Below are 27,390 nucleotides of genomic sequence, written 5' to 3'. Positions count from 1 at the left end.
AACCTGTAACATCTTAGTGCCTCTGGGGGCTACTGACATGAAATGCATAATACATATATATACATAAACTTTTAAAAAGCATACGCCTCTATGGGCATCATCATCTTCATATAGTACTCGGCCTCAAAGAGGACTCGGTAAAAATGTACCCGGCCAGCATAAGGCTCGGTAAAATCGTACCCGACCACGTGGATCTCGGTAAACCCAACTGATTAGTGGTTGCACAATAGGTGTCATACCCGGATGACTATAGCGCGGCTCAGTAGAGTAAAATAGATACATATATATAATGCATGCTCGACTTATGGAATCACGTTCTAAACCCTTCGGAGTGACGTAAGGTCTTTACATCTTCGATTAGCATTATGGACATCATACCATCAATATGAACTTCACTAGGACTCAAGGATCATACATACTTTCTTAGAATAACTTTGTATGAAAAGAACAACATGGACAACCTTAGTTGCTAGGAGTAGAGCCACTATGAAATAGTGTATTGTTTATGTTCATTTCATTTTAGATCATACCAAAAAAAAAAAAAGTGCCTTAACATACCTTGTGTATTCTTCCTAACCTCAAGCTATGCAATTTCACGGCTCCTTAGTCTACAATAAGAGAAATGACACTCTCGTTATCGTTTAAGCGTTGTAACTATTATGTATTGAACACAACCTATTTTACAATGAAACGGACAGAACCTCCCATATATATATATGAATTCACACTAGTCAAATCAATCACAAACATCACAACATACCCCTATCACTTCATACACAACACGACAACCATAATAGTGTCAAACAATCCGAAAATGTTACGACGAATGACCAACAACAACCTTGCCATTATGTGGTGTTTCTGCACACCCTTCCTCCTCTCAACTCCATAAAAATGGTAGTAACAAGTACAACCCAATACCAACACGAAACAGCCCAAAAATAGCCCCACAAGTTCATCAACTCAAAAATAATTTGACTAAGGACATCATTTCGACTTAAACACGTTTCGACTTGTCTTTTCTTTCAAATTGAGAAATACAACCAAAAGTACATCATTATACCTATTTTCCAATAAACCAGTCATGAATTCAAATTAGAAAGAAGTTCACAACCAGTGAACCATTACACAAGAACAAACAACATACCGTTCTTTCGAAACTAGCTAGGTATATTCTTTACGATCGAGTTACAACTCGCAAACACATAGATAATGGAAGGAGAAGCATAAACTTACCTTGTACTTAGTATAACCCACGAAACCTGGTCCTGTTTCATCAAAAATAATTTCCTCAACATAGCTACAAGAAGGAGGAAGAGAAACTAGCAAGCTGTCCAGACTTTTCAGCACCAAAATTGCGTCGTAACACCCGGAATACCCTAGGGTTTGTGTGGGATTTTTGGGGAGGAGTTGTCGGGGTTAAATTTGGTTTTCTTGGTCTGAAAGATAGGTGATATAATTGAGTTGATAATCCCTTAAAAGTCCCCTCTTGGCCGACTTCGGGGCTTTTAATTTTGTCCTCTCATTTTGGCAAGTAGGTGATGCACCTACTTGTCACCTACCAATCTGCGCAGTCTCTCGAAAATGCAAATATCTCTGTACTCCGATATTGTATTGATGAACGGTTTAATGCTTTAGTAACTAGACTCATAGATATTTAATTTTGTAGGTATATCATCCCCTAATTCGAAGTATATTGGGAGAAAAGCTTAGTTACATTTGACCTAATTTTCAGCACATTTATGAATGGAACTTGTGATGACCTTTTCCAACTTTTGTTCCATAACTCGCTTGACTTCAAAACATAACACCAACTATCATACAACTAAAATAACTCATATTATAATCTCGTTATAATGTTAATAACCCTAGTTTCACCCCAAAAGTACATGGTAATACATTCCAACTTGTCGACTTTCGACGAAACTTATTTTCTTCAATTTGTTTAGCTTCTAATCCTTCAAACCCTCTTTCTACTTGGTATCAATGATCTTAAATATTTGTAACCTCCACGTTAACATGATGAACTAACTTTATATACTTTTGAAAGATGATTCCATTTTTGAACTTACATTAATTGACTTATGACGTACTCTTACGTACGAAAACATGGGGTGTAACATCATTCCCCCTTTGAAACATTCGTCCTCGAATGTTGACTAATGCACTTATCAGTATCATAACCTGTAGCACTTATGAATATTTTAATATTGTACTTGACATCTATGAAACTATTCTGTAAATAAATCCAATGGCTAGGGTATTCCCCCTTTTAGGCCTCTTTCTCATACCACGACCTGTGGTCGGAATTCTTCCAATCTCATAACTGTTGTTACCTTCTTTCATGCATCATGTACAACCGTGTACTTGTATGGGTGCCTATGCGACTTTTTTCTCCTTTTTCCTCCAGCTTTTAGCCAATCTCTAGGCCTCACTTTGTGAACATATACAGAACTATGACAAGATGTCCCTCTAGGCATCTATAGGTGTACTAAAGTTCTTCGCTTGGTACTTTGTCGAACTTACGACTATTTCTATACCTTGCTTCATAGCCTCGGTTATCTATGCTTATGGCTTTACTACATCTAGGTAGTTCATACTATATCCTAACTCTTACTTCAGTTTATTATTACCGAGGTCTGCCACCCAGCTACGGGTTACTCTTTCGCTGCTTGTCCTATATGTATACATCAAAGTCCTTTAATGCTTCCTCATTACTGTTCATCTTAATAGTGACGGTCTAATCTCATCTCATACGTTGTAACTTTTATCCATCCATTGGTGATTCACCTTAATGTTGATCCATAATCTACCACTGATAACTTGAAACCTCTTACGTAATTCATTGTCACTGGGGATCACGTCTCATCGGGGAACATCTGAAGTGATTTTCCCAATCCACCTAGGGACGGTACTATTCTTCAATAACCGTATTTCATAGCATTCCAATGTGATTCGTCTTAGAGGGGTATACTAATTCTGTTCCATCCATGAAATCTCTTCTGTTTGAATCATTAGGCCTAAATATCATCCTTTTATAATTTACCAGAATTACGCCCTTACATTACGACCAGGGCAGCATTCCATCTCTTATAAATGTTCCTAGTCTTAGACTCCTCCGTGTTAATTCAAGCTATATTGAGGTTTTTATAACATACATAAACCATCAGCTCTCTTGTTTGATGGGCTTAATACCGAGGTCTTACCTATTCTTGTCAGCTCCTAACTCACCTTTTCTTATCCTTACTCCCATATACCTAAAGTCTTGTCACTCTGCCATACTTTAGCTTGCGACCTACACTTATCTATTTGTACTACTCACATCCTTTCTTTAACTTGCTAGCACCACAGATTTCCTTTTTGTGCCTTCTCAGTTGTCTTTAAATGTAAGCAATTACTTTTCCTGATTGTTCTGCCACTTGTTGTGGCTTGTCTTATTGCCCACTAATACTATAATTTCCTGTACCTTATATGATCTCAAACACCACCTTTGATTTTGTTTCCATTCATTAGCTACTATAGACGCCACTTTCTTACAGAGTACTTCTAATATTGTAGTGAGACTATTGTTACCAGACCAATTCTTCTTCAAGTTAATATGCTTAGGTTGAAGCCCTCTTCCTTATTTCCTGAGCTAGTCTTTCGTGGTAATACTTAGGAGACCTTCTGGATCTTGTAAAGTTGTGATCTTGTTATACTGTATACATGAAGGAATTTCCGATATTCTTACTCGCCTACAAACATCCTTAGTTACATACCTCCGTGCCCTTATGCTTGTAGGGTTACTTCTAAACTCAGATTTTGATTGTCTCCTTAATGACACTCTCGATTATTCCTGTAACACTTATACAATACCTTTAAATACCCCAACTCCTATCTGAGCATTTCTCAAGGGTTATGACATCATATCTGCGAGATTGAATTCACTATATTATGATTCACTACGTTTATCTTGCATGATCTGCTGATTTGCTTATAACCTCTTTTCTAACCATAACATGGCTCTTCCTAAATCAACTATAACTACTCGTTGGTCCATTCTTATATCTATATTCCGCGTAATCTCTCTTTGGTTATTTACTTTGTCTTAAGTTACCTATCGTACTGGCTCCTTATGTATCAAGTGTTTATTTTGCACTTATTTATCAATATCGTCGAGTGAAGAAACCTTATTGCTTCTTCCTGGCATCATACTTGCATAAGGTTTTTGAGTCATATCATATCTGTAGGATCTGAACAGATGCATTCTCATTCATTTCACCTTTTTACCGCATGCTTCCTTTAATATCCCATAGTTACCTCTTTATCTTTGTTATTTTTTTCCACATCTTCACTGACATTTTACTCACCTTGAGGAAACCTTTCTATACCGGGGATAGTTGAATTTCTTACGCACATGGGTGACACTTAGTGTAATTGGTACACTTAGTCCCTTAAGCTTAACTCTGCTCATTGTGCTTGCTTTAGGGAAGCGTCTTCCTGAATAAACCTTAAAGGTTATTCTTTTGTTGTCCATTCTATTATTGTTTCAATGCTATCTTTGAAATTCTCACGATGACGAATATTATAAACTCATTCGGTCCCTTATTCATATTCGGTTTATCTTGTTTACCAGCCCATACTGATTTCTATCACTCTGGGGTCTAACCTTTCCTTATGGTAATCACGTTGGAGTCACCAAATCATTTCTCGAAATGGGAATATAACTTTATGTCTTATACTCTTTTATTGCCTTAAGTCATGTCACCTCTTGTATCTTCCTTTACTTGACTATAAACTCTGTCATCGTGTTGTATTTTGATTTACTGTTATCACCCATTTATTACATCTTACTCATAATGCTTCATTTACTCTCTTCTTATTCTCCGGCTAATATTTCTGTCTATCACTTTATTCTGATAACTTCAACAAATCATTCTTTCACTTTTAGCTCCCATTGCTTCATCTCACTGGCTCTTTAGGTCACCTAGCATTCTCTCTTTACTAGGAACGAGAGCCATACAAAGGTAAATATTTATCCCTTCTAGGATTCTAGTGCCATTCTTCTAAATTTTTCCAGTCATTCTAGTATTCATATGTAAATGTACTATTCTAGCTTGCACCACCGGGGTGTCTTACAACGAGAACTATTACCACATTTGCAATATCCTTCGGAAATGTTAGCTAATTATAATAATCCATCTACCATTTTGGGTTAATCTATCCACAATTGGATCTTGATATCCCTTTCTTCTCTTAAACTATATCTGTCAACTTCCATAGGGCATACAGAGATGGGCGTGGCCAATTGTACATACCTTTGTTACTGTTGAATGTAACTCAGAATACATATATTTCTCTGCCTAAATTGTAAAAACTCAAAACCTTCACTAACTGGTGCCTCGTAACCTTTTTCAAGTTTCTTCTTTTACTTATTGAAACTTGTATCCAACTCCTGATTCTCTCGTCTCTCTTTACCATATGGGTGGATAGATATTCATTCCTTGGGGCTCCTTATCAAGAAGCTCACACATCTTAGTACATAGATGATCTGCTGAACACCTTACATTTACTCATCATAAGCATGATGCAAAATCGAGTTCCATTGACTCAACTCTTCCACAACAACATTTAATCTCTTACCAACTATCTGTTTGGATGAGGTATCATTGTGTTACAAATAAAATAGAATTTAGAAGTTTGAATTCTTACAATTGAGCTCTACCACATGATCTAGAGTAAGAATAAAGAGTGACAGTCCTAAATGCCCTGCAGCCTCCTGCTTATAAATATGGTTCACGACAAACCCATAAACAAGACTCTACAAGACACGGCTTGTAGACTCCTTAGGACGGAACTGCTTTGATACCACTTCTGTCATGACCCAAACTGAATGGGCCGCGATGAGCACCCAGTATCTTACTCAACCGAGTACCAACGTAACATATCTTTCTTATCATACTATCATGGGTAAATGAGCCAGAAAATTCTTCATGAGATAACAAGAATGAAACATAAGGGAATACTCAATATATGATGACCCAACATGATATACAAACTTATTTATGTGACATACGGGCCTATAAGGCCGACATGACCATTTGTAAACTCAAAACATAGGCCGACAAGGCCATAAAAGTATACGTACACTTGACATACGTCGATAAGCCTCTAAGAGTACCTAATATCATAAAGGTCGGGACAGGGCCCCGCCATACCAATCAATACATATCCAAAGCATACTAACCAAATAGGCAACTCCGGAGCAAGTGGAGTGTACTAATAGCTTCCGCTGAGCTAATAGCCAGTTTGAAGGACTGTCAACCTATCAATCGGGACATGCAGGCATGAAACACAGCGTCCCTAGGCAGAAGGGACAATAAAATACCGAGTATGTAAGGCAGGAAAACATATATAAGAACTGTAATGTAAAGAGAGATAGAGGAGATACAACCTATAACATCTGAGTGCCTTTGGGGTCTACTGACATGAAATGCATAATATATATATACACAAACTTTTAAATAACATACCCCTCTTTGGGCATCATCATCATCATATCATACCTGGCCTCAAAGAGGACTCGGTAAAAACGTACCCGGCCATCATAAGGCTCGGTAGAATCGTACTCGGCCACGTGGAGCTCGGTAAACCCAACTGATCAGTGGTTCCACAATAGGTGTTGTACCCGGCCGACTATAGTGCGGCTCGGTAGAGTAAAATAGATACATATATATAATGCATGCTCGACTCATGGAATCACGTTCTAAACCTTTCGGAGTGATGTAAGGTATTTGCACCTTCGATTAGCATTATGGACATCATACCATCAATATGAACTTCACTAGGACTCAAGGATCATACATACTTTCTTAGAATAACTTTGTACGGAAAGAACAACATGGACAACCTTAGTTGCTAGAAGTAGAGTCATTATGAAATATCATATCGTTTATGTTCATTTCATTTAGATCATGCCAAAAGAAAAAAGAAAGTGCCTTAACATGCCCTGTATATTCTTCCCAACCTCAAGCTATGCAATTTTACGTCTCCTTAGTCTATCGTTATCGTTTAAGCGTCGTAACTATTATGTATCGACCACAACTATTTTACAATGAAACGGACAGCACCTCCCCTATATATATGACTTAACACTAGTCAAAACAATCACAAACATACCAACATACCCCTATCACTTCATACACAACACGACAACCATAATAATGTCACACAATTCAAAAATGTTTCTACGAATGACCAACAACAACCTTGTCATTATGTGGTGTTTCTCCACACCCTTCCTCCTCTTAACTCCATAATAATAGTAGTAAAATATAAAACCCAATACCAATACGAAACAGCCCAAAAATAGTCCCACAAGTTCATCAACTCAAAAATAATTTTTCAGTTTACTTAAACATGTTTCAACTTGTCTTTTCTTTCAAATTGTGAAATATAACCAAAAGTATGTCATTATACCTATTATCTAATAAACAAGACATGAATTCAACTTAGAAATAAGTTCAAAATCATCCAACCATTACACAAGAACAAACAACATACCATTCTTTAGAAACTAGCTAGGTCTATTCTTTACGATCAAGTTACAACTCGCAAACGCATAGATAATGGAAGGAGAAGCATAAACTTACCTTGTACTGAGTATAACCCACGAAACCTGGTCCTTTTTCATCAAAAATAAGTTCCTCAACATGGCTACAAGAAGGAGGAAGAGAAACTAGCAAGCTGTCCGGACTTTTCAGCACTAGAATCACATCGTAACACCCGGAATACCCTAGGGTTTGTGTGGGATTTTTGGGGAGAAGTTGCAGGGGTTCAATTTGGTTTTCATGGTCTGAAATATAGGTGAAACAACTGAGTTGATAATCCCTTAAAAGTCCCCTCTTGGCCGACTTCGGGGCTTTTAATTTTGTCCTCTCATTTTGGCAAGTAGGTGATGCACCTACTTGTCACCTACCAATCTGCGCAGTCTCTCGAAAATGCAAATATCTCTGTACTCCGATATTGTATTGATGAACGGTTTAATGATTTAGTAACTAGACTCATAGATATTTAATTTTGTAGGTATATCATCCCCTAATTCGAAGTATATTGGAAGAAAAGCTCAGTTACATTTGACCTAATTTTCAGCACATTTATTAATGGAACTTGTGATGACCTTTTCCAACTTTTGTTCCATAACTCGCTTGACTTCAAACCATAACACCAACTATCATACAACTAAAATAACTCATAGTATAATCTCCTTATAGTGTTAATAACCCTAGTTTCACCCCAAAAGTACATGGTAAAACATTCCAACTTGTCGACTTTCGACGAAACTTATTTTATTCAATTTGTTTAGCTTCTAAGCCTTCAAACTCTCTTGCTACATGGTATCAATGATCTTAAATATTTGTAACATCCACGTTAACATGATGAACTAACTTTGTATACTTTTGAAAGATGATTCCATTTCTGAACTTACATTAATTGACTTATGACGTACTCTTACATACGAAAACATGGGGTGTAACACTCGGCCTCTGGTGGCCACAGTTGGTGGTACTGGTGGTTGTCCATCCTGCTCGGTGGCACGTGTTCTCACCATCTATGAGAGAATAGAACAATAGAAGTTTAGTACTCGGATCAACAAATTTATACTACAAGAATTTCAAGAATATGAAGTTTTTCCTAAAGGCTCTACAGCCTCTCGAGGATAAATACAAACGTCTCAGTACCGATCCTGAGACACTACTAAACCTGCTCATGACTCGTGAGACATATGTAACCTAGGCTCTGATACCAACTTGTCACGACCCAAACCCGGACCCGATCGTGATGGCACCTCTTGTGAAGACAAGGCCAGCCGACACTTCCCATTTTCCAATTTTATTAACAATTAAGCATTTAGAAACAGTCAAAACATGATAAAATAATCCAAAGTAGCAGATAATATCATAAATACGCGGAAGAACAACCCAACACAGCTCGATATCAGGGTGTCACTAGTCAAGAGCATCTATAAAACGTAATACAAGTCTGAAAAGTCTATAACTATTACAAATGTCTGATATAAGATAGAAATGATAAAGAGGGAGAAACACATGACTACGGACGTCAAACAACTACCTCGTGGTCTCTAATATGTGCTGGGAGCTCTCAACTTACACTTGCAGAATCCACAACGCCTGAATCTGCATACAGGGGTGTAGGGAGTAATGTCAGTACTCCAACTCAGTGAGTAACAAAGGTATATAAAGACTAAAAGCAAGTAATCACGTACGGCACATAACATTCTATAATGAGGCAGTAAAACCATTTAAAATTAGTGAATCAGTGAAAGATACTTAAAATCCTTTAACTCCAACGTAGTTTCATGAGAAAGCCTTTTTCAATAATTAAGCAGGTGATTGACAGTCAATTATGAAAAGTAAACACATAAAGGCTCGCCCCTCGGGCACAGTATCAACAAATCTGCCCCTCGAGCAATATACCAGAACAGTACCAGCCCCTCGGGCAATCACATAGAACAATACCAGCCCATCGGGCTCAATCTCACATCACAATGGGTACCAGCGCTCACTGGGGGTGTATAGACTCCTAGAGGGGCCCCTGTCCCAAGCGCAATATCAAGCCACCTCGTGGCGTCATCACTAGGCCCTCGGCCTCATATCAATCAAGCCACCTCGTGGCGTACATATCTCAGGCCCTCGGCCTCATAATCAGTATCAAATGTTTCCTCACAACATAGGCCCTCGGCCTCACTCAGTCAAAATCCTCACAAGCCACTTGGGCAATAGTAAAACAGTGTTTCTCAGCCCAAACATCATTTAAAATATCATTTATGTATTAAAACTGAGTAAACATGGCTGAGTATGAAAATAGTGGAAAATAACATGACTGAGTTCAAGTATAAAGTCAAATCAGTGAGGAAATACCAATAAAAATCCGCGAAGGGTTCAAATAGTTGGCACAAGGCCCAAATACGGCATTCAACCCAAATAATAATGACAACAAATAGATTTCAGTCAAATACGCAGTAAAATTATCAATCAGGATGGATCAAGTCACAATCCTCAAGAGTGCACGACCCCACGCTTGTCATCAAGCATGTGCCTCACCTCAATATAGCACTATGATGTGTAATCCGGGGTTTCAAACCCTCAGAACATCATTTACAATCATTACTCACCTCGAACAGGTCAAATCTCTAACTCGCGATGCCTTTGCCCCTCGAATCGGCCTACTTTCACATCGAATCTATCCAAAATCAGAAAACAACCAATAATGGGGGAAATAAACCCCACATTCACGGACAAGACGACCTTTTAAACCTTCTGCCTAGGCCTATTTTCCTTCATTGCGATCGCGGGAAATCCTTCGCGATCGCGAAACACAAATTCTCAGCACCCAAAAACTTCTCTATGTGAACGCATAAGACACCCTACAAACGCGATGCCCAGGCAACTAACTCTACGCGATCGCGGACTTCCTACCGCGTTCGTAATGAACAAATTCAAGTCAAGACCCCAGGTCCACTTAACTCTACGTGAATGCGACCTTCACTACGCGTTCGCGATCAACAACTTCACCATTCTATACGATCGCAGATCAACCTTCGCGAACATGAAGAACAAATGGACTTCCCCCTCAAAAACTTCTATGCAATCGCAAGAAGCCCTACGCGATCGCAGAGAAGGAATCTTTGCAACAGCTGAACTTGCAATTCCGCAACTTCTCTAAGGCATGAAATGGTCCGATTGACCATCCGAAACTCACCCAAGGCCCCCGGGACCTCAACCAAAGGCACCAACATATCCTAAAACCTCATTCAAACTTGTTCCAACCTTCGGAACAATCAAAACAACATCAAAACACCGAATCACATCGGATTCAAGCCTAAGAATTCTAAAATCTTCAAAATTACGCTTTTGATCAAAAACCCAACCAAACCTCGTCCGAATGAATTGATATTTTGCATACACATCCCAAATGACACAAAGGAACTACTGCAACTCTCAGAATTCTATTCTGACCCTTATATCAAAATCTCACCTATCAACCGGAAATCATCAAAATATCAACTTTGCCAATTCAAGCCTAAATCTACTTCGAACCTCTAAAACTCATTCTGATAACGCTGCTAAGTCATAAATCACCTCCCAAAGCTAACCAAACCATCGAAACTCACATCCGAGCCCTCTAATACATAATTCAACATCCGGTTGACTTTTCCAATCTAAACTGATTCCAAAGAGACTAAGTGTCTCAAACCTTACCAAAGTTATTCCGGATTCGATCTGACCAGCCTGATATCACATAATATGGATAAAAAAAGCATAAAGAAGCAGAAATGGGAAAAACAAAGCGGTAACTCATGAGACGACTGGCCGAGTTATCATAATTAACTGTAGGTTTCACAGCAAAACCATAAGTAAAAGCAAACTAGAAAGAGGATGAACTAAAGCAATAAAAGAACCATATTGTTTTTGGACCTTGAATTGAAATTAGAACATACCAGTAAAGAAGACAGTAAGCAAGAGTGAAAGAGTAGGAGAGCGCAATATTTATCATTGGCTTGCAGCCGGCTAACTCAAAATAGTAACAAGTAGCACAAGAGAGAGAGAGAGAGAGAGCAGAAAGTTTAAGTGTGAGAAAGAGAGAGCTTTTGAACCAAAGTGTTCGTGTGTTTGTGTTAGTGAGAGAGTATGTATATATAGTAGTTTGAAAATTAGGTAAAATAAGGCAAGAATCATCGTAGCATAACGATTATGGAACTCAAAACCAATTAGAGCAAAATCAGGACAAGTACTCCCTAGAGTTAAGGGAATCAATTCAAACGGTACGAACAAGTAGCATATAAGGAAAGAAATCAGTGTATGACTAATAAGAAAAGATTCAAATTCAGTAAGTATAAGGTAAACAATTAGGGCTAAGTTTAGAACACTCTAATTAAGGAAATAGCCAGTAAGAATAAAGTACCACAACAGACAAGGTAGGCGAATCAGTTAATTTGAATAGAAGAGGTAGAAATTGAGGGTTTAAAGGAAGGTATTTCAATCAAATCCAAAAATAGGGAATCCAGAATCAATCAAAGAGGGAGTCATGATTCTGTATTCATCATATAAATAGAGAAGATAAGAATAACCAGACCTAGCAAGCATGCAGGTTAAACAGTATCGATAGAAAGAGGCAAGTCCAAACAATCAAGATGAACATAAGCCCATAGAGGTGATATAAATTAGCCTAAGAACTTAGTAAGAACATATTCGAAGCAAGATAGTCATAGAAACTCAAACAAGAAACGAGCAGTCATGCTAATACACAGAACCAAACGAAGAAGTCCAGAAAATTAGGGCTTTCAACATAGGCGAGTTGAAAAGACAGTAAAATCATAGAATCAGTCGGAATATGCAAGAGATGGAAGTTTAAACATAAGGAATCAGTTTAAACAAAGTTTTAAACTGAAATCGATGATTCTTTTAAAAGAGTCCCAACAACAGTGTAAAATACTAAAGAAGAGAACTCAAATTGTTTTAAAACTGTACAGATATAGAAGATGTAGGTAGAAATTAGGGTTTTAGAAGAAACCCAAATAGAGATGAAAGAGCTGGTCTAGAATCCCAAGGATCGTAACAAACACAACATGATTTTGCTTGAAATCACACTGAAGTAGCCAAGAACAGACAAATAGCAAACCCTAGATGCAAATCGGTGTGGCCCAGGGCCCTTGAAGACCTTATAGAAGGCAAGCATATCATTAGAGGAGCCAATGGAGGCTTAGGAGTTTAAGGAAGATCACCGAAGAAGACCGGAGAAGAAGGTCGGCGGTTGAAGGAGATAGGGTTAGGTTGAGTGGTTGAGAGAGGAGAGGAGATGATAGAATACAGAAGCGGCGGTATCTGAACAATGAGCTAGGGTTAAGGGTCGTTGGAATTAAAAATGGTAAGAACAGACGAGGGTCGTTGATCTTTTAGATCAACGGCCAAGATTTAAAATGGCATTTGGTTGGGTAGGCGGGTTCAGGGCTTGGGCCAGGTGTTTTTAATCTGAAATTGGGCTGGGGTTGGGTTTAAATTGGGCTACAATTGAAATGCAAATCTGGCTATATTTTAAATAGCCAATTTTCCCTAAATAATTTATAATAAATGATAAATAATTTCATGTACTAAAATGATTTAAAATAGATATTTAACATTTTAAAAATATAGGAGATCAATTTTATGCATATAAATGTAATTATACATTAATGGGGCTAACATAGCAATTATACGCAATTTAGCTTTAAAAATACAAAATGCAATTATTAAATGCATAAAAAATATTTTAACCCTATTTTGGCATAAATATAGAATTAAATGACTAAATCACCATAAAAATAATTTGAGGGATAATTATTGGAGATTTTATGAATAAAAGGGAAGGAAATAAATCAATTTAAATCCTTAAAATTATGGGAAAAATTATAAAAACCTTGTGCATGCTTATATATATATATATATGTATCTGCTATTGTAAAGGTATTTATTCATATATATATATATATACATGTTATTTTGAAGGTATTTATGCAGATTAAAAATATATAGGGAAAAATTGGGTATCAACACTAGGGAATGGAGACCCTATGTTGGCATCAACTAGGGAGTGGTGACCCTATGTTGGCATCAGGTTATGCGGGCATCAAGTAGGGAGTGTGACCCTATGTTAGAAAAGCCATCAGGTTATGCCGGCATCAACTAGGGAGTGGGACATTATGTTGGAATAGTCATCGGGTTATGCCGGCATCAACTAGGGAGTGAGACCGTATGTTGAAAAAGTCATCGGGTTATGTCGGCATCAACTAGGGAGTGGGACCATATATTAGAAAAGCATCAAGTTATGCCGGCATCAACTAGAGAGTAGGACCCTATGTTGGACAAGTCATCGAGTTATACCGGCATCAACTAGAGAGTGGGGCCCTATGCTGGAAAAGTCATCGGGTTATTCCGGCATCAACTAGGGAGTGTGATCCTATGTTGGAAAAGTCATCGGGTTATGCCGGCATCAACTAGGGAGTGGGAACCTATGTTGAAAAAGTCATCGGGTTATGCCGACATCAACTACAGAATGGGATCCTAAGTTGGAAAGATTGTCGGGTTATGCTGGCATTAACTAGGGAATGGGATCCTATGTTGGAAAAGTCATCGGGTTATGCCGGCATCAACTAGGGAGTGGGAACCTATGTTGGAAAAATCACCAAGTTATGTCGTTATCAACTAGGTAGTGGGACCCTATATTGGAAAAGTCATCGGGTTATGCCGGCATCAACTAGGGAGTGAGACCCTATGCTGGAAAAGACGCAGCTAGGGATTGGAGACCCTATACTACCATGATTTTGAATTTTTCTTCTTTTCTTTCTTTTCATTTCATTGTCATTTTTTTTATTTTAGAGAATGAGTAAATGCGGGAAAGAATTTTGGAAGAGACTTCCCTTTTTAGGTTGTTGCTGCAAAGCTGTTTCTAGCCCTTGCGAAGTTTCTTTTTGGTCGCACTTGCTTCTTGCAAGGTTGCTTTTGGATTGCACATGTTTCCTATTTATTTATTTTCAAAACAAAGAACAATTTGTCAATTTGAAACAATGGTTGGTTTTGTGGCCTTGAGCATTTCAATCACTTGATCTCGCCCCGACTTCTTTGATGAAGATCTCAACTGCAACTGCTTGTTCCCTGAGGACCGATTTTATTTCAGGCCTTGGAGAACCTCTAGTTTTTCCAGACTTTGCCATGACGGTTGGTCGGTGGAACTCAACTTTTTCGACTTTATTTTGCCTTCTAGGCCTTTCTTTTCTGACTTGTTATTTTTCTTCTTCATCGTTTTTTCTTTTCTTTCTTTTTTTATAAAAACTTCGGAGCATTGGGAAACTTTTGGCTCCTCAAACTTAGCTGCAACGGTTAGTTGTGTAGGACTTAACCTTTCAACTTTATTTCGCCTTTGTAGGCTTTCATTTCTAGTTTCTTTCTTCCAATTTCAGTTTCAAAGCATTTGGGGTACCTTGGCTTTTCAAACCTTTGCCGGAATAGTTAGCCGCATGGGACACAACCTTTTCAACTTTATTTTTTTATAGGCACTTCAATTTGATTTTCTCCTTCCAAGAGTTTTCAATTTCAAAACATCAGCCACCATGGCCAGTCGAGGTCGACTTGATGCCCTTCCCGAGACTGGTGACTTTTGCATATTGACTTGTATCAAATGAGAACCCTGTAAATCAGTCTTACCATCCTTTCTTTGTCTTAGTTTCGAAACAGATTTAGACCGAAAGAGATTCAAAGAAAACAAACAATGGAATGGAGAATGAGTTTAAAACAAGAAGTGTCCCTTTCGGGTAAAGGAAAGAAGGACTTATCTGGAGTACATGCGGACTTCAATGAATATGACATACCTTTTGGACTGGATGCCTGATCTGTATAAATCATCCGACTTTCAAAAATTCATCACAACTTTTGCCTCAAAATCTGAGAAACCTTGCCAGGACTCTGTCGATGCTGATGGCTATGAGGATCCTCTTTTCGATTAGGGGCGCCCTTTGCGGGTTTTCACGAGCTGGCCTCTCTCATTTCTCTTCTCACCATCGCCTTATAGTGCTCTTTACAAGTTTTCACTAACAAGACTCTCTCATTTTTATTTTCTCTACTTATTGTCGCCTCACGGTGCTCGTGTGGGTTTTCACCAATAAGACTCTCTCATTTTATTTCTCTCATTTGGTTGTATCAGGTCCAAGTAACTATATCCTCCAATTGGAAATCTTTATCTATTGGTCGGAAGGACTTGAATAGGATTTGGGATAAAAAGAATTTGGATTAAATTACAACTTTGGAACCTTTCAGGCGAAAACCATCGCCAAACCATTATAACTTCTGCCCCAGTTTCAGCTTCTATTTTTTGGGGAATCTAGATTTTTATTTTGGTGTGACTGAACCCCAGAGAGAGGCTACCTACGTATCCTTTCGAAATCAAGTCAAACGTAGTTCAGGGAACTTTGTTTTTGATTTTCTTTTTTTTTCTCGTTCTTTTTTGTTTCCTTTTTCCTATCTTTTTTTTCATTTTCTTTGTCTTTTCTTCTTTTTTTATTGTTCTTTTCTTCTCCTTTTTTATTTTTTTTCAATAACACTTTTAGGTTCCAAAGAGGGTAATTAAAGAAGAGTAACCAGCTCAAATAGTTTACAAAAGGGTTAATGGTGTTTGGGTAGTGAGAATGAAAACCTTCGTCATCCCAACCGGAGAATATTAATATTATATGAAGGATCAAACATAGTACCTTTTGGCTGCATTTGCATTGACAGTTGTTTTAGGGACATTTCCTTTGATGTGTCCCAAGTACAATGCACTCTTTTGGCAGTACTCTTGTTGCGATGTATGGACCTTTCCAATCTGGAACCAATTTTCCTGAAGCAGTTCCAACTCTTTGTTTTATTTCCTTGAACTTATCTTCATTGCAATCTAATTCTTGATTCATTATTTCGAGGTCTAACAATGTTTTAGGATACGGGCATGAAGTCCGCAAGCATGTCATGTGATTGAAATTTTCATTTTAACAGAACTAAAAAGAGAATAAGAAAAGTGACAAGATTAAGAAAAAAGAAATTCCTAGACGATGAAATATTAATTTTATTTGATTTTTTTGTGTTTTTTTTTTATTTTAAAAATAGAAGGGTTTACATCGGAAAGTAAGATAATAAAGTAAAACATTAGGATCACACCCCGAGATAATCCGGACGCAGAAAGTATAGCAAGACTGGCTACCAAGATTCCCATCTGATAGGGAACTTTTAGGCTTGGCGGCCATTTTGCTTTTCTTCTGTCTTGGCGATGGATACAATGCCCTTCAGTGCCGGATCGAATTCCTCATTGTAAGCAGGAAACATATTGTTCATCACATCAGGAGCCTCTTCGTCCCGGAGAATGATTCTTTCAGCTTCAATCTATTTTTCAACTGCCCTTTTGAGGATCTAACAATCCTCTGTATTGTGTCCCACTGCTCCAGAGTGGTACTTACATCTAGCATCAGCTTGATGCGAGCGAGACTCGGGCTTTGGCCGGTTTGGGGCCACTAGCTACAGCAAACCTCGCCTGACTAGCTTTTGGAACAAGCCCGAGTATGATTCCCAAATAGGGGTGAAGTGATTCATTTTGAAAGGCTCTCTTGGGTGAGGATTGTACTAGGGAACATTTGATTAGGGATTATATGGAGCTTGGTAAGGATGGGCATTTCTGGGAGGTGGAGCTCGGTTTTGTGTATAATGTTGTGGCCGTGTGCAAGGTTGCACGTTCATTATCGCATACCAACAAAACCAACCACCTAAACAGAACCTAGCTAATTTGATCACACCACAACCTTGTTAGTTTTGAGACATTTAACATATAGGAAATCGCATGTTGGGATGCAATGCACCTAACAGTTAAATACTTCTACCTTGTGTTTGAACGGTTGCATGTTTCATCGCGACCTTAACGAACCTCTTTCAGTATGTACCTCTTTTCTTTTATTTCTGCCTCTCTTTAATCAATCTTGACTTTTTTTTTCCATTTCATTTCTGTCGCTCTTTTATTTTTTAGGACTCTCTTTTCTTTTCTTTTGTCACTCTTTTATTTTTTGTCACTCTCTTTTTTCTTTCTTTTTTTCACTTTTTTCTTTTCTCTTTTTTTTCCACTCAATTTTTCTTTCTTTTTTTTTCAGTTTACTTTTTACTCAATTAATATTATGGCTATGATCGAATCTGATAGGGATTGTCTGACGATCTGGCTAGTTGTCTCATGAGTTACCGCTCCATTTCCCCCATTTCTGCTTTCCTTATGTTTTGTTTATCCGTGTTTTGTGGTATTGGGTTGGTCGGATCGAATCCGAAATGATTTTGGTAAGGTTTGAGACACTTAGTCTCTTTTGAGTAAGCTTAAGTTGAAAAAAGTCAAGTGGATATTGACTTATGTGTTAGAGGGCTCGGATGTGAGTTCTGATGGTTCAGTTAGCTTAGGGAGGTGATTTGTGACTTAGGAGCGTGATCGAAATGAGTTTTGGAGGTTCGCAGTAGATTTAGGCTTGAATTGGCAAAGTTGATATTTTGACGATTTCTAGTTGGTGGGCGAGATTTTGATATAGGGGTCAGAATGGAATTCAGAGAGTTACAATAATTCCGTTGGGTCATTTGGGATGTGTGTGCAAAATTTCAGGTCATCCGAATGTGGTTTGGTTGGGTTTTTGGATCAAAAGCAAAATTCGGAAGATTTTAGAAAGTTTAGCTTGAATTTGATGTGTTTTGGGTGATTTGATGTTGTTTGAGGTATTTTGATGATTGGAACAAGTTCGAAAAAGGTATTAGGATATGTTTGTGCTTTTGGTTGAAGTCCTGGGGGCCTCGGGATGATTTCGGATGGTTGACGGTGAGTTTGAAACCTTGTTGCAGCTGCTGAACTTTGCTCTTATGGTATTTCCGCACCTGCGGATTGGGGACCGCAGGTATGACGCCGCACGTGCAGAAGAGGAGCCGCAGAAGCGGAAAATGCTGAGGGAGTTAGGAACCGTAGAAGTGGTGAGATGGACCGCATCTGCTATGTCGCAGATGTGGATGAAGGATCACAGAAGCGGAAAAATCATAAGCTAAGTGATATCCGCAGAAGCGGAGAAATATCCACAAGTGCGGTACCGCAGAAGTGGGTATTGTGCCGCAGATGCAAAAATGACTGAGCAGAAGGTATAAATTGTAGCCTTCGCGAATTTTGAGCTATTTCACCATATTTATCTCGGCTTGGGAGCTTTTTGGGCGATTTGAAAGAGGGATTTCAAGTGAACTTCATTGAGGTAAGGAATTTGGACCTAAAGCATGTTCCTATGTTATTATTTCATGGATTAAGGCTATAAATCATGGAAATTAAGGGTGAAAATCGGGGAAACTACGGCTTGGGAATTTAGGTCTTTAATTGAGGATTTGAAGGACCATTTCAGGTCGGATTTCAGAACTTTTGATATGTATGAACTCGTAGGGAGATAAGGAACCTATTGATGAAAAAATTATTGAATTTAGAGACGTGGGCCCAGGGGTCGGGTTTTGGTAATTTTGGGATTTGTGCTATTTACTGATTGTTTTCGCTTAGGCTTCGTTCCCTTAGCTTATTTTGATGTCCTCATTCTAATTTTGGATAGATTCGACGTGAGGGAAGGCTGATTCGAGGGGTAAAGGTGTCGCGAGCTAGAGATTTGATAGGTTCGAGGTGAGTAATGATTGTAAATGATGTTCTGAGGGTTTGAAACCCCGGATTTGCACATCATAGTTCTATATTGAGGTGAGGCACACGCTGGATGACGAGTGTGGGGTCATGCACTATTGTGGATTGTGACTTAGTCCGTTCCGAATGACTATTTTACCGCGTATTTGAGTGAAATCTATTTGCCATCATCATGATTTGGGCTGAATGCCATATTTGGGCTTCATGCCATATTTGGGCTTCGTGCCAACTATTTGAACCCTTCGGGGATTTTTATTGATATTTCCTCACTGTTTTTACTATATACTTGAACTAAGTCATGTTATTTTTCACTGTTTTCATACTCAGCCATGTTTACTTAGTTTTAATACTTAAAGGATATTTTAAATGATGTTTTGGGCTGAGAAACACCTTTTTACTATAACCCGAGTGGCTTGTGAGGATTTTTGATTGAGTAAGGCCGAGGGCCTATGTTGTGAGGAGACATTTGATACTGATTATGAGGCCGAGGGCCTGAGATATGTGCACCACGAGGTGGCTTGATTGATATGAGGCCTAGGGCCTAGTGATGATGCCACGAGGTGGCTTGATATTGCGCTTGGGCCGTAAGGGTCCCCTCCAGGAGTCTGTACACCCCCAGTGAGTGTGGGTACCCATCGTGATGTGAGATTGAGCCCTAGGGGCTGGTATTGTTCTAAGATGTCACCAGAGGGGCGAATTTGTTGATACTGTGTCCAAGGGGCGAACTTCCATTTATTTACTTTACCTTAACTGCCTGACAATTACCTGTTTACTTGTTGAAAAAGGATTGTTACTTAACTTTTCACTGGTTTACTGCTTTTATACTATTTTACTGCTTCATTATAGAATGCCTTGTGCCTTACATGTTCTCTTACTTTCAGTTGTTATTTACATTTTTTACTCACTGAGTTGGAGTACTCACTTTATTCCCTGCACCCTGTGTGCAGATTCAGGCGTAGCTGGTTCCGCTCCCGAGTGCTGATCCCTCCAGCTTCAGGCGGACATTTGGAGTTCACGAGGTAGCTGTTGGCGTCCGCAGCCCCGTGTCTCTACTCCTTTATTACTTCTATCTCTTTTCATATAGTTGTACTAGTTTATTGACTTAGCGGATTTGTATTATGACTTATAGATGCTCATGACTAGTGACACCCCGGTTAGGGCTGTGTATGGTTGTTCTTCCGCGTGTTTATGTTATCATTGTTATTTCGAATTTATTTTATCATGTTTATACCGTTTCTTAAATGCTTAACTGTTAATAATTGGAAAATGGAAAGTGTCGTTGGCCTTGTCTTCACGAGAGGCGCCATCACGACCGGGTCTGGATTTAGGGTCATGACAAGTTGGTATCAGAGCCTAGGTTACATAGGTCTCACGAGTCATGAGCAGGTTTAGTAGAGTCTCATGGATCGGTATAGAGACGTCTGTATTTATCCTCGAGAGGCTGCAACACCTTTAGGAAAAACTTCATATTCTTGAAATCCTTGTCGTGCGAATTTGTTGATCCGAGTACTAAACTTCTGTTGTTTTATTCTCTCATAGATGGTGAGGACACGCACTACCAGTCAGGATGGACGACCATCAACACCACCAGTTGTGGACACCAGAGGCCGAGGACGCGACCGTGGTCATGGTAGGGGCAGAGCAACTAGGGCAGCACTTGTAGATCCACCAGCTGCCCCAGTTCAGGATCAGGTCCCAGTTATGGACACTCCTTCAGCACCAGCTTAAGTACCAGTTGTGCCCATTGTGATTCCGGGTCTTCAGGAGGCCTTGGATCTGATCTTATCAGTAGTTTGCACTGGCCTAGCTCAAGCGATTTCAGCCACTACAGCCACAGCTACTTCTCAGACTGGGGGAGGCAATCAGACTCCCGCCGCTCCCACACCTGAGCAGGTCGTGCAGGGACTTCAGATGCTGGGGGCACATCCAGCCCAGCCGGTTGCAGTTGCTCAGGACTATGTAGTTCTTGCTATGACGGAGGATGAGTAGCGTACATTGGAGAGGTTTGGTAGGCTTCAGCCTCAGACCTTCAGTGGTGCAGAGGGCGAGGATGCCTAGGGTTTCTTTGATAAGTGCCAGAGGATGCTTCGTACAGCGGGTACTCTGGAGACCAACGGAGTCTCTTTCACTACCTATCAGTTTTTGGGAGCTGCGTTTACTTTGTGGGAGGCTTTTGAGAGGTGTAGGCCTGTTGGTGTAGCACCCCTTACCTAGCAGCAGTTCTTCATTCTCCTTTTGGAGAAGTTTGTGCCGCAGTCCCGCACATAAGAGCTGTGTAGAGAGTTTGAGTGGCTGCGTCAAGGAGAGATGAGTGTGACGCAGTACAAGAGGCCAAGAGGCCCTTCTCTATTGATAATTTGGGCCAAGATGAGTGTGACGCAGTACAAGAGGCCAATGAGAGATGATTTGGGTTGAATGCCATATTTGGGCTTCGTGCCAACTATTTGAACCCTTCGGGGATTTTTATTGATATTTCCTCACTGTTTTGACTATATACTTGAACTCAGTCGTGTTATTTTCCACTGTTTTCGTATTCGGCCATGTTTACTCAGTTTTAATACATAAATGATATTTTAAATGATGTTTGGGCCGAGAAACACTGTTTTACTATAGCCCGAGTGGCTTGTGAGGATTTTTGATTGAGTAAGGCCGAGGTCCTATGTTGTGAGGAGACATTTGATACTGATTATGAGGCCGAGGGCGTGAGATATGTACGCCACGAGGTGGCTTGATTGATATGAGGCCGATGGCCTAGTGATGATGCCACGAGGTCGCTTGGGCCATAAGGGGCCCTTCTAGGAGTCTGTACACCCCAGTTAGTGCGGGTACCCATTGTGATATGAGATTGAGCCCGAGGGGCTGGTATTGTTCTGAGATGTTGCCCGAGGGGCGGATTTGTTGATACTGTGGCCGAGGGGTGAACTTCCATTTGTTTACTTTACCTTAACTGCTTGTCAATTATCTGTTTACTTGTTGAAAAAGGATTGTTACTTAACTTTTCACTGGTTTACTGCTTTTAAATAGTTTTACTACTTCATTATAGAATACCTTGTGTCTTACGTGTTTTCTTACTTTCAATCATTATTTACATTTGTTACTCACTGAGTTGGAGTACTCACTTTACTCACTGCACCCTGTGTGCAGATTCAGGAGTAGCTGGTTCCGCTCCCAAGTGCTGATCCCTCCAGCTTCAGGCAGACATTCGGAGTTCATGAAGTAGTTATTAGCGTCCGCAGCCCCGTGTCTCTACTCCTTTATCACTTCTATCTCTTTTCAGATAGTTGTACTAGTTTATTGACTTAACGAATTTGTATTATGACTTATAGATGCTCATTAGTGACACCCTGGTTAGGGCTGTGTATCGGTGTTCTTCCGCATATTTATGTTATCATTGTTATTTCAGATTTATTTTATCATGTTTAGACCGTTTCTTAAATACTTAACTGTTAATAATTGGAAAATGGGAAGTGTCGGCTGGCCTTGTCTTCACGAGAGGCGCCATCACGACCGGGTGCGGGTTAAGGTCGTGACAGATTGCCTACGTATCATGACGCCGCATGAATCAGATCTTGCATAGTTCGGGAAGATGGAGAATGGAGTAAATAAGCTAGCTCTTTTTTTTTACTTTTTATAAAACTCAGACCATGAAAGTTTTAAGACAAAAGAAAATTATTTTTTGATTTTGATTTTATTTATTTTTAAAAGAAAGACTTCTAAAAATTCATTTTCTTTTGATTTGATTTCTGGGAATTTCAAAAGTAAAAAGGGATTTTTTTTTTTGAATTTTCATTTGTTTTCTCTTTTTCTAAAGAAGAAAGAAAATATTTTTAGATTTTGGATGTCGCCTCTTAAGTTTTGAAAGAGGGACTTTTAAGGAAAATATTTTGGATTTCTGAGTTTTTTGTTTTTAAATTTACAAAAGTACTTCTAAATGAAAATATTGTTGGACTTCAATTTTTTAATTTTTGTTTTGACATTTACGAAAGAAAGACTTTTAAAAAGGAAAAAGAATATATTTTTTTGGATTCTTTTTTTTGGTTCTAATTTTTTTGGATTTTTGAGAAAAATACTTCAAAATAAAGGAAACTCATATTTTGGATTTTGATTTTTGATTGATTTTTCTTTTCCTTTTTTTCCATATGAAAGACTTCAGAAAGAAGGAAACTACTTTTTTAGTTTAAAAATCTTTTCTTTTTTTTTTGAATTTTCTAAGGAAATGCTTCTAAAGAAGGAATTAAGAGAAAATATTTTTGGATTTTTTTTAAAAAAATGGGCCAGAACTGATTAGGTTTGTCTATGTATCTCACATCCGGTGAGAATCAGACCCGCGTAGTTCGGTCAATTTTGACGGAACAGGGAATCATGACTTTTGATAACTTTGGCTTATTTTCTTTCTCTTTTTTTTTTCAAAATTTTGGCAGAGTTTCAGAATTTTCCAAATACCTACCTCTCACTCTTTTTTTTTGAATATTTTTTTTTGATTTTCCTTCCTTATTCTAGAAGCCGGTCAACATGCAAGCCGAAACAAATAGATGCGCAAGTAGCACGTAGGATGCATCAAGATGGTCTTTTAATTTTTGGGTACACTTGTCCTAGACGGACCCAACCCCTGTGTTGAGTCTCCAAAGTCAAATGCACGTGATGCAAACAAGCGTTCCTACTAGGGATCCAGCATGAGGCTATGTCATTCTAGGTTTGAAACCTGGGTGTATTGTTCTAGACTTGGCTTACTCGAGCGGATAGCTCAAGCCGGAGGGGAGAGGGCAGAGTACCGGGAATACAGAAGCTTCATCGGCTTTGCAACTTATCTGAACCTCGTTCTAAAATTAGGATATGACTCTAACAGAAAAGAAGTCACGCGAAGCTCACGCTTCCCAGAAGATTTAGAAGACTCAGAGAGAAGAAGGGTTTCGTGACAGTTTTATATACAGTTAAAACAATATCAAAGCAGTAAAAAGTAGCATTGAGCACATTAGGCTCAAACTTATAAAAATCAGATAATAGATAAAAGCCAACTATAACAGTTTCTAAGATCGAATTCTTAACCTTGAACCAGATGTTCTGGGTTCATTTCCTCAGCGGAGTAGCCAGAGCTGTCACACCTCCTTTTTACCCAATAAGGGGTATAAGGGAGTTTTTCCAATTAAAGTGACATAAATCGAAATGGGATTATTTATTTAATTTTAGAGTCACCACTTGGAATAATTTATGGTTTCCCAAGTTACCGGTTTATTTTAAATCCCAAATTGAGAAAATTTGACTCTTATTTATGGTCTGCGTACACTGAAGACCGGGTAAGCAATTCTGTTAACCCGGGAGAAGGTGTTAGGCATTCCCGGGTTTCGTGGTTTTAGCACTGTCGCTCAACTATTAATAATTGGCCTCATTATCTGATTTATTACATGTTTTAAACCTATTATGCATTTTTAACATTTTAACCGCTATTATTTATTTATGGATTTATTTCTAGAACAAGCCACGATTGTCGTACACTTATCGTTTTGGTACACATTGCAAACCGTATCACATGAAATGCACCCGCGATTTACAACATGTTCATTTTTATTATTTTTCGAAGTTGTGGTCGGGTCACATGAAATGCACACCCGAATTTGGAATTATGTATCGTGACCATGCCACGGGAACCGTACCCATCGCCACGATAAATCATTATTAATCGCGCCTATAGCAAACTACGATATTCATAAGATTGTTCTTCCTACTTTGAGATTATTGTAAGGCCACGAATTATGGAGGTAATTTGTGGGTAGGTGTAAGATTTGACTATTACAATTATGAAATAAATGTGGATAAAAGGCTAGCGTTACGTTCATGCCCAATTCCTCTTGAAGCTTATCAAACACAAACCAATCCAAATATAACAAATCAACTCACAAAATCCAATTAGCTAAACCAAACTTATTGCCATATTAATTTAATACACCAATCTAATAATTGTATCAAGCAAGCATGCCACTTAATCCAAAGTAGCAAACGATTAATATGAACTTATCCAAAAGATTTCAGTGGAATTCATAAAAGAAGTACATAACTCCAAGAAAACAGATGAATAAATTGAGGCGATGAAAATCATATGCTTAACGCTATTTGAATCATAAATCAAAGAAGACCTTTTTGAATATAAAAATCTTCATTCAAAATAACAATGAAAACGCACAGTAATTATACATAAACGGCAAATTAGACCTAAGCATTATATGAGCCAATATCAATCAATTGGCGCAACAGAAGAGGACATTTTACAATACCACAATTGAATAGGTATACTAAACATTCAAATATAGTCAATCCATAAGCAATTAACACAATCAAAATCTGAGTAAACAATCACGAACTCAATATGAGCAATCCGAAATTTAAACCATAGACTCAAGTAGAGGAGAATATGTGAGAATTTACATACCTAGAAGCTGTAAAAATAACACTAAATGACCAAGCAAGGTCTGGAATAAAGAGTGAGATCCACCAGCGGAAACAGCAAAAAACCAGCAAACATATAACTAGAAAAAAGTCTTGTAAAGCCAGAAACGATAAAGCCATGAAGCAAAATTCAAACAACCTTTTAATCCCTTTTTTCGATTTTTTTTTAGTTTTCTAGATCTTAAATTTTGAAGTGCAAACTTCTTCCCTCAGTAGTCCAGGTGTGTATGTGTGTGTGATTGAGTGTTGAGTGAGGGTAACGAGGGAATGGAAAAGAAGAGGTGGGGGGTCTGTGCCGTTGCCAGGATAGAGATGAGGGTCTTGATTTTTTTTGTGTTTTTAGGTTAGAAGTGAGGAAAAAGAAGATGGGTGAGGGGGGAACGACGCTTTTGGTCAGATGTGGTTTTTTTATTAGGTTTCTAATGTGTATTTTTTAGAGTGTAGGAGATAGGGTTTTAATATTGGGGAATGGGTATTTGGGTAGTGGACTGGGATATTATGGGCTTGGGTAATTTGGAATTTTTGGGCTTCAAATTAAGCTGGCCCAGACGAAATTGACAGACCAAATCTACTTCTTTTTCTTTGTTTTTTCTTTTAATTTTAAATTCTAACAAATTAAATATTAAATTAAAACCTAACTTTAAATCTAATTTGGCAAAAATAATTCTATATATCTATTAACAAATGCATGTAAAAACTAAAAAATACTTTGTTTGATTTTTATGTATTAATTCTAACAATTAAAGAGTGACTAATTCCTAAAAAATGCAAATTAAACCTAACATGGCATGAAATTAAAATGTGATATTTTTTATGATTTTTCTTATGATTTTAAATTATTAAACATGCATGAAATGCAAATAAATAAAGAAAAACTCCTAAAATCCATTAAAATTACTTTTAATCCATTTTAGGAGTTATTTCCATGCATGGAAAAAATTAGGTGCTCACATGTGTTACTTATTGCGGGGACTACGTACGCACGAGGTGACAAGAGTCTGTACGTAACTACATTCATGTTATTATCCGGGTAGACTCTTGTTCACGCCATACTATAAATGTACTATTTGGGTTATCTCTTGCTTATTATATTCTTCTACTTCACATTACTACTTGAGACTAGATAGATGTAGAGTGATAGACTTGCTATTGTAGAGATTTGACAAGTTTCATGATTAGCCGCAGAATAATTGTACTCCTCTTACGAATTTTTCGCGTTTTACGCATTCTCAACGGAAGGTTTCCTCAAAGCTCCTTATAGTTCACAAATTCCTTCATGAGTGGGGTCAAGGACCCGTCAAAGATTCTTATTCTAATGGGATCGAGCCGTTCTCCTCGGCAGGATACATACATCTATGGTTCGTACCGTTCAACCCTCTGCAGTGCACAGATTATGATGGGATCGGGCCGTTCGCCTCGACATTTCTATAAAATATTCTCTTGGAAATCGTGCGAAATATTCTCTTGGAAGAAGTCAGTGTATCTATGAGTCTTCCTGATTTGAATTATGTTAACCTATCTGGTGAGGTCCATTATATATATATGCTCTAGTTGAGGAGGTAATTGCTAATTGAGAGCTTGAGTCTATTGTCGAGAGGAAGACCGTATCACGTATTTACACTTATTTAATTTGTTTATTTACTCTGCCCCATATCTGTTTACTTCTCACTGTATTTGTCTTATTGGACCACTAATAAGTGTCGATGT

At 38.4% G+C, this 27,390-nt stretch overlaps 1 long non-coding RNA gene across 1 annotated transcript; it reads right to left on the bottom strand.

Annotated features, from left to right (window-relative positions):
- Nucleotides 1–8,915: 8,915 nt before the first annotated feature.
- Nucleotides 8,916–26,104, bottom strand: LOC138879761 (uncharacterized). The gene is made up of 3 exons (XR_011402717.1): nucleotides 25,667–26,104; nucleotides 10,175–10,242; nucleotides 8,916–9,176 (listed from the first exon to the last, which is right to left on the bottom strand). It is a non-coding gene; the product is annotated as an uncharacterized lncRNA (long non-coding RNA).
- Between the last annotated feature and the right edge of the window lie 1,286 nt (nucleotides 26,105–27,390).

The sequence above is a fragment of the Nicotiana sylvestris genome, chromosome 1 (genome assembly GCF_000393655.2).
Source record: "Nicotiana sylvestris chromosome 1, ASM39365v2, whole genome shotgun sequence".
NCBI classification, from domain to species: Eukaryota; Viridiplantae; Streptophyta; class Magnoliopsida; order Solanales; family Solanaceae; genus Nicotiana; species Nicotiana sylvestris.
The sequence above is the reverse complement of the archived record's forward strand: the minus strand, read 5'-3'. Positions and strand labels throughout refer to the sequence as shown.